At 45.6% G+C, this 6,657-nt stretch overlaps 1 non-coding gene across 1 annotated transcript; it reads left to right on the top strand.

Moving 5' to 3' along the window:
* The first annotated feature begins 5,472 nt into the window (after positions 1-5,472).
* On the top strand, positions 5,473-5,617 carry LOC115869838. Its single transcript, XR_004046398.1, has one exon. It is a non-coding gene; the product is annotated as a small nucleolar RNA SNORA48 (small nucleolar RNA).
* Positions 5,618-6,657: the final 1,040 nt, after the last annotated feature.

Below are 6,657 nucleotides of genomic sequence, written 5' to 3'. Positions count from 1 at the left end.
CACTATTAATATTGGTTGTGCTGTAAAAAAGGAAGTCATTTCTCGTGAGTTTCACAGTCATATTATCCTGTGGTATTAGTGTGACAGAAATGGCAAAGAAATGAAGATCTGATTTTGTGACTGTAGTAACTTAATTAAAAGCAAAGTCATTGCAATTCTTTCTCCTTTCTATCAAACTGGGGTAAATTTGCCACTTAACTTCTCAGGGGTATTGGTATTAATGAGTGACTGGCTGTAATAGGATCTGAAAGTTTAGAGGAAAGGCAGTGTGCACATATGAATCATACATTGCTATGTTTAGGAAGTTCAATTCACAGCCCGATTTTAAACCCTTTAACAAGGTGAACAAGCAATGATAAAAAGAGCAGAGCCCAGGAAAATGTTAGGTCTGGATACAGGCAGTAAAGTATAGACTTAAAAATGAAAGTTGTCAGTGTCTTGGGAACTACATAATTGCATTTGGGAAGACTTTAAAGGTTAAGAAAAAAGTTTTATTTCTCTTCTACTTTTGCCTTTTGGGGAAGCAAGTTAGATTAGTGACATGATGGTTTATAGAAGATTGCATGGTGTCTGCAGGGGTCTTTAATTTAATATTGTCCGTATCAGCATGAATAGGCATAATTCTTACTATATTTCTCCTTGGGTTTATAATATTGCTACTGAGAGAAGTTGATTTGGATAGAATTGATGGTCTTGTTGTGTGCCTGTTCTTTCCAATTATTTGTTTAGTCTTTGTAGGATGGCTCAGTCACTTTAACATCTTGATAACCTACCAGGTGTCTGCCTGTTGTTTAGCAGTAGTCATAAAATGCACATAAATTCTTGTCAAGGGTCCTTTGGCCCTTTTTTAGACTGTCCTTTAAATTAACTTTCTCCTCTGCCTCCCTACTGTCTTTAGAATTCAATTATAAAATTAGTTAGGAGCTCAAATTATTTTGAGGAATAAAAAGGCATAGTTTAGCTTTTTAGAACTTTCAAATCACCAATGTGACTGTCATAGTGAAAATAATCTCACACACTACTACCACCACCACCCAACAAGATGCCCATGTTCTTTTACCTGTACTCATGAAATGATCTCAGAATGGAAAAATTATCCTGGCTTATCCAAGTTTTCTTGATTTAATTACTAGACTCCTCCAACTTGAAAGAAAACAGAAGGAGAAAGGTAGAGAAGAAGAAAAGATAACAAGACCAGAGGTTGGAATGATAGGATTGCTGACTTTGAAAATGGAAGAAGTGCTGTGGACCCAGGCATCTAAAGTAGCCTCTAGAAACTGGAAGTTAACCAAACAAGAAAACAGATAGTCTCCTAGAGACTCCAAAAAAGAATGCAGCATTTCAATTTCTTTTATCTTAGTGCAGTGACACCCACCATGGATTTCTGACCTCCAGAATAGTAAGATAATACATCTAAGCCATTTTAAATCGTTGAGCTTGTGGCATATGCATGTGGAAGTTGGACAACGAATAAGGAAATCTACAAAAGAATTCATGTGTTTGAATTATGGTGTCAAGGAAGCATATTGAAAATACCATAGACTGCCAGAAGAACCAATGAATCTTTCTTGGGAAAGATGCAGCCAGAAGATGCTTTGGAAAGGAAGATGGCAGCACAACCTCTCACGTGTTTTGGACATGTAATCAGAAGATATCAGTCCCTGGAAAAGGATAACATGCTTGCTAAAGTAGAGGGTGCCTGAAAAAGAAGACCCTCGACAAGATGGGTTCAAACAGTGGCTAGAACAAACTGCTGAAACACATCAATTGTCAGGATGCTGCAGGACTGAGCTGTGTTTCCTTCTGCTGTACAAACGTTTATGGGTTGGAACTTGACTGTAATGCACCTAACATCATCATCAAGAACATATTTGTGGTAAAAAGCCCTGAAGATGTAGTAGGGTCCTTGGTGTGCTACTAATCCCAAGGCCAGCAGTTGGAATACACCAGCTGCTCCATGGGAAAAAGGTGTAGCTGTCAGTTCTCAAAAAGACTTATGACAAAATAATAACTTATAAATTATCAAGGGTTCATGAGGGAGGTGGGAGTGGGGAGGAAGGGGGAAAAAAAGAGGACCTGATGCCAGGGGCTTAAGTGGAGAGGAAATGTTTTTAGAATGATGAGGGCAATGACTGTACAAATGTGCTTTACACAATTGATGTATGTATGGATTGTGATAAGAGTGGTATGAGCCCCTAATAAAATGATTTCAAAAAAGACTTATGGACTCAGTTTCTTGTTGTTGTTGCTTTGTTTTCATTTGTTGCTTTGTGATGCTCTAGAACCACCAGCACTTGAGCTCAAACATCAGGCAACCCTGGCACCAAAATGGGATGCCAATGGGATAGCTGGAAATAGACCCAGATAGACCCAGCATGACCAGACCTGAGGGGAGGATGGTGGCTGGAAGTGCCCTGACGGGAAATATTAAGAGGACACCCCTTGACCGGAAGAGCCTGGGGGCGGCGGGGACATAGATGACAGCCTGTACCTGCGTAAAATAGGTATCTTTAAAATAAGTCCCTGGCTGTCTTGCGTGTACGACTGCACACTTTTGATGTTTAAGCCTGTACCTGCGTGAAATGCGACTTTGGTAAGTATGTCACCGGATGTCCTGCATGTAGGGCCACCCCTTTATGATGTCAGAGGTCTATATCTGCGTGAAAGGGGGGACTCAGATAAATATGTCCCCGGATTTCCGGCGTGTACCACAGCACACCTTACAGTCTCAGAGGTCTTAGCGGCCACGCAATCTGTGCACAGGCAAATGTGCCATCAATAGCAATAAAAATAATAGGTTTCAATAAAATAAAAACCTGCAGGAACTTGGCCCAACCCATGGACGGGTAAGGCCAACCAATAATCCAGTAGTCTGAAGGAACTAGGTGGATGCCTCAAAGAAAAGAGAAGGCTCCGGTGGGGCGATCAACTTCTGTTGCCCCAATGAGTTATTTCCTTGACTGGTGAACCTGCTGATGCGCTGCTGAGCGTGAGGTCCTGAGCAGAAGAATGAAACGGGTGCTTTCTTTTCTTCTCTCAGACTCTCTGTCTCTGTTTCTCTCTCTTTCTCTGTCTCTGTCTCTCTCTCAATCTATCTCTCTCTCTCTCTCTCTCTCTCTCACTCTGCCTCTCTCTCTCTTTGTTGCTGTCCCCATTCCTCCCTTTTTTCTTTCATTTCCCACTTCTTCATCTTACTTTTATGATTTTTGGTCGGAACCCTGTTTGTTGTGCATTGCATAGCTAACCTGATTGTCAGGAGTAGCAAACCACCATTGATTTAGTTGGAGGAAAATAACACTTCATATAGCCCTGAAGAGTTTCACGGTCTCTCAAACTCACAGATGCAGTTGTCCACTGTCATACTCAAGTGCCATGAAAAGGAATTGATTGGTGATCAGTGAGTTTGGTGTGGTTTGGTCCTCTGAGCTGTCTTAGGCTACTATGTAACCATGCTATGATATATGTGTAGCTCTTTTTCTGTGCATATTGTAACATGAGTTCTCTTTTTTGCCTTGTCCCCCACCATCTCCTGGTCTTTTCGGCTTCCTGGACAATTTTCTCCTGAACCGTCAAGGACACTTCCCTTTTGTGTGAAAGCTGTGTTCCTAGATTCCCCCCCCCACACACACACACCACAACACACACACCAGAACTCCTTCTAGACCCCTTTCTCAAGGGATAGTTGTCCTATGCAATATGATGCATTTACGGGGATTTTCCAACGTTGTTCATTTGCATATCAGTCAAAATCATGCACGCCATCAGGTCTTTGAAGCTTTTCTCCGTATGCTTTGGAGATGTGGGCTGTTGTGCTGTATGTGTGCTCCCACGTTGACTGATATATTCCACCACGGACTGGCTGGGAGGTTGTTAGGCACTTGCTTTCTCACACAGCAGGACAGGCAGGTGGACAAAGGAGTCCTTGGTGCTCCACTTGGTGGGTAGGTCAGAACCTAGTGGGAGTCCCGAACCTGAAGTCCACAGGAAGCCAGGGTTCTCGTGCGAAGGTGTGTTGTCAGCCAGGGAGTGGCTCCTCACGCAGTGTTCTTGCCAAATGAGTACACGGCACCATTCAGTACCAACCGATCTATCTGCCATTGAGTACAGGAGCCCAGGATTTGTCAGCCTGGTCGGGGAAAGGCCTGCAAGTGCACCCGTGGCAAGCGAGGTCTGAAGCGAGCACCTCGCACATTCAGGAGACAGGGTGAAGGCGGGAGCACTGGACAGAGTAAGGGGAAAACATGGTAGTTTCTGGAGTTCTCTAGCTGGCACGTGAAAGAATGAACTTCGAAGCGCACTATGTAACCCTGATATGTTTGCATGAAGGAACGGGAAACGTTCAAGTTCCCCTTCTTAAAGTGGGATATGCCATTTTCTGGAAAGCTTGCCAAGCCAAAAGGAAGCGCGCTGGGGTTCACCAGCGGGAAGGAAAAAACAGGTGGAAAAGGAGAGCCGCGGGAGACCTAGATCCCAAGCTCATGGGGGCTCCAAGGAGACCAGAGGTGGCAATGAGTGGGCATGCGGGTGCTGGGTGGGCCCTGCACACTTGGCGGCTTTCGGACATCTCACCCGGGAGCTGGGGCAGAGAACAAAGCGACTGCCTGTGGCCAGGGCGTGACGGGCGAGGCTGGTGAGGGGGACCAGGAGAGCGTGACGAGTGGGCGACACTTCTTGCTATTATTCTAAGCTGACCCCCTCATGTCTGAGGGTGCCCTAATGGAAGAGACCCCCAGGTGGATAGTAGGCACAAGGTCGCAAAGCTCAAAGGAGCCTCATGCTCCACGAGCACAATGACCAAGAAACGCCTCCGAGAAAATGGCCCTCTTCACGTAGATCTCTTGAGGTCCCCACGCCTAAGCAGGAATCTTGAGAAGCGGGTGCAGGACACTAGCTGGACTTCTGGGGGCGGGGTTACCTTGGTGGAAGGACGATGGCCCAAAGGTTCTGGGGACCAAAACAGCCATGGAGATGCTGGCGCCCATTGGTCCCTCCACTCACAGCCTGAGGCCTGCACCTTCACACCAGCCTGTCTGCTTTATACAGGGGGTCGACAGCAGGCTGTGTGAAGAACTCGAGATATGTGCCGGGGCGGCCGCCCGCAGAGCGCCGCCAATGCGCCCAGGACCATAATTCTCGCTCTGGTGCTGGTGGGAAACTATTCGCGGTGGCCGCTGGCAGTCCCCGACCATTCCCTGGGGGCAGTATGAGACGGACTGCGAGGCCAACCATTGCCTATAAGGTTTTAGAACCAGCAGCACTTGAGCTCAAAAATCAGGCAGCCTAGGAACCAAAATGGGACGCCAATGGAATAGCTGGAAACAGACCCAGGAGAACTCGGCCTGAGGGGATGATGGAATCCGGAAGTACCCTGAGGGGAAAAATTAAGAGGACACCCCTTGGCAGGAAGAGCCTTGGGGGGAAGGGGACATAGATGACAGCTTTTACCAGCGCGAAATAGATCTCTTTAAAATAAGTCCCTGGCACCCTGGCTATGGGGAAAGAGACTGGTGGTTGTGCTCTTATATCAGTCAGGGACAGAGTCAACTTGAAGTCCTTTGTTCATCCTAGCTTGATGCCTAGATTGTGGCCAGAGCTCTTTCATGCCTAGGGCACACTTAAACAAAATAATAATAAAAATTAAAAATTAAAAAAAATAAGTCCCTTGCTGTCTTGCGTGTATGGCTGCCCACTTTTGATGTTTAAGACTGTACCTGCCTGAAATGTGACTTTGGTAAGTATGTCCCCGGATGTCCTGCGTGTAGGGCCACCCCTTTATGATGTCAGAGGTCTGTACCTGCGTGAAAGGGGGGACTCAGATAAATATGTCCCCGGATTTCCGGCGTGTACCACAGCACACCTTACAGTCTCAGGGGTCTTAGCGGTCACGCAATCTGTGCACAGGCAAATGTGCCATCAATAGCAATAAAAATAATAGGTTTCAATAAAATAAAAACCTGCAGGAACTTGGCCCAACCCATGGACGGGTAAGGCCAACCAATAATCCAGTAGTCTGAAGGAACTAGGTGGATGCCTCAAAGAAAAGAGAAGGCTCCGGTGGGGCGATCAACTTCTGTTGCCCCAATGAGCTATTTCCTTGACTGGTGAACCTGCTGATGCGCTGCTGAGCGTGAGGTCCTGAGCAGAAGAATGAAACGGATGCTTTCTTTTCTTCTCTCAGACTCTCTGTCTGTTTCTCTCTCTTTCTCTGTCTCTGTTTCTCTCTCTGTCTCTCTCTCAATCTATCTCTCTCTCTCTCTCTCTCTCACTCTGCCTCTCTCTCTCTTTGTTGCTGTCCCCATTCCTCCCTTTTTTCTTTCATTTCCCGCTTCTTCATCTTACTTTTATAATTTTTGGTCAGAAACCTGTTTGTTGTGCATTGCATATCTACCCTAATTGTCAGTAGCAGCAAACCACCATTGATTTAGTTGGAGGAAAATAACACTTCATATAGCCCCGAAGAGTTTCATGGTCTCTCAAACTCACAGATGCAGTTGTCCGCTGTCATATTCAAGTGCCATGAATCAGAAGCGATTGATGATCAGTGACTTTGGTTTGGTTTGGTCCTCTTAACTGTCTTAGGCTATTATCTAACCATGCTATGATATATGTGTAGCTCTTTTTCTGTGCATATTGTAACATGAGTTCTCTTTTTTGCCT

This window comes from Echinops telfairi, unplaced genomic scaffold, assembly GCF_000313985.2.
Source record: "Echinops telfairi isolate 266 unplaced genomic scaffold, ASM31398v2 ScPeMD7_53;HRSCAF=182, whole genome shotgun sequence".
In the NCBI taxonomy this organism is placed as follows: Eukaryota; Metazoa; Chordata; class Mammalia; order Afrosoricida; family Tenrecidae; genus Echinops; species Echinops telfairi.
Note: the sequence above shows the minus strand (reverse complement) of the source record. Positions and strands in the feature narration are given on the sequence as shown.